Source organism: Seriola lalandi, unplaced genomic scaffold (assembly GCF_002814215.2).
Source record: "Seriola lalandi dorsalis isolate HSWRI2012SDOR001 ecotype SW California unplaced genomic scaffold, Sedor1 jcf7180002049804, whole genome shotgun sequence".
Lineage (NCBI taxonomy): Eukaryota > Metazoa > Chordata > Actinopteri > Carangiformes > Carangidae > Seriola > Seriola lalandi.
Window position 1 is genome coordinate 1 of NW_019520357.1, and position 1,994 is coordinate 1,994.

The window sequence follows — 1,994 nt, forward strand, 5'->3', positions numbered from 1 at the left end:
CCTGTTTTATTTTGGTGTTTCCTGTTGATCCTTTTAGGTTGATCATCTGTTTGGCAGACACCTGTGCTGATTAGTGGGCTGAGTCTATATAGGCAGGTGCTTTGTTCAGCTCTCTCTCTCTCCATCCTGCTGCAGCCACACCTTTCTGGTGCTAGGTATCTGGTCTCCATTGAGTCCTGCATTTTCCTCAAGTTACTATAATAAATTCATATTCAGTACCTTCCTACTTGTGTGGTGTCCCTTATTATGTTCAGTGTTTGAGCCAGCCGTAACAACATGCAACAGGTGTTCTTATGTTGCAGCTCACAAGCTAGGGTTGAAGTTAAAGTATGATACAGTTTGGTATTTTTATCCGGAAGTAAACTTACAAAACACATGGAAGAGCTTTCAGACTTAGTGGAGAATTGACAGTCCACATGAGAAGAGCCCATACTGATGAGAAACCACATAACTTCTCTTGTGCCTTCTGTTTCCCTGTGTGTGTCTTAGCCCTGATTAACCAAGTTGAATACTGACTTACACATGTTTTGTTCTTCAGGCTCTAAGTTTCACCTCTTTTTAATTTGAAATGAAATAATGGGAACAACATTAAATCAATGAGTCTCAGCTTTAGGTTGCGTTGTTTCACGTAACTATATCACTATGTGTCTTGTCTGTAATTAAATGTATAGAATTTCCAATTTGAGAAGGTGTCACAATATCTTAGTTTAATGTAGTATATTGTCATCAGTGCCATCGTTTGTTACTAACCTAATTTTTTTCCTACATATGACTATATTACTCATATTTCTGTCTGCTGCAGAATTTCTTTGAAACAGCAATCTCCCAAATATTGACAACATTTTTATTTCACAGTTAGTGCATACAACTGTAAATTAATCTTTACATATGATGCTCTACCTCAGTTATTTTAGTGGATTATTAACTCTGATGCTGAAGCTGAGAAACCCTCTAGTGTTGTTGAGTCACTTATGTTGTCATGCTACCAACCTCAATCTTTTTTTGTGTAGAGCATGTCCTTTCATTTTATATTATATGTTTATTGTGATTGAATCAAATTGATGTATAAAATGTTTTATAAAAGCTGATATATAAATAAACTGACTTTATTTTGTCAAATATTTTTGATAGGAAATATTTTTCCCTACATGTTGGTTGTTCAGACCAGTGTTACCACATTGTTAATTAACTATACCTGTCTGTCATTAGTTTAAGTGGTTGTAATGCCAACAGCGATCAGGGCCCGAAGTAACATGGGCATTAAAATGCTTTTTTCTGATCTTGTGCAATTATAAATACTAATAAAAAGATTTGAAAAGTGATAATGTAAGAATATAAGATTAACAATGGAGAATTTATGTCATGTAAAATACATTTCCCAGGCACATACACTTTTTAGTCCACTACATTCACTTGATTGACGCAGTTACTTTGCTGAATACAATTTACTCCAAAAAATGAGCTAAAATTAGCTTATGAAACATGTCTTATTCAACCATCCAGTAATTAGAGAAGTAGGTGAAAAAATAGATATCTCCACTTAATCCAGCTGCTAAGAAACAATGAAAAAGAATAGTAACATTAAGTCCGAGCAAAGTTGGGTTTGGTTTATTACTGAATTACATTTTATTTTTAAGTAGCCTAGGAAGGAACTAGATGAATGTGACAATGTGACTTTTTCTGTCCCTGTTTAAAGTTATTATTTGCGAAAAAGCTCCAAAACACATCAGTTAAATGTGGTAGTTCAGAGATAATAACCTAATTCCCATGTGAAATGAAGCGACACAGATGTAGATTCATACCTGAAGGTGGAAATAAAAATTAACTCGAGTTCCCTGCCGGAACTTCACAGTGTGACACCTAGCGGAGGTATAAAATGTAACGGCGCGAAAAATGTGAGACTTTGTGTGGAGCTAGCTTTAAGATGGCGGTGTAGTCGTATCGCAGGTAAATATTTCAGTGGTAACTAAGCAACAATGTCTTCAGTTCAGTAT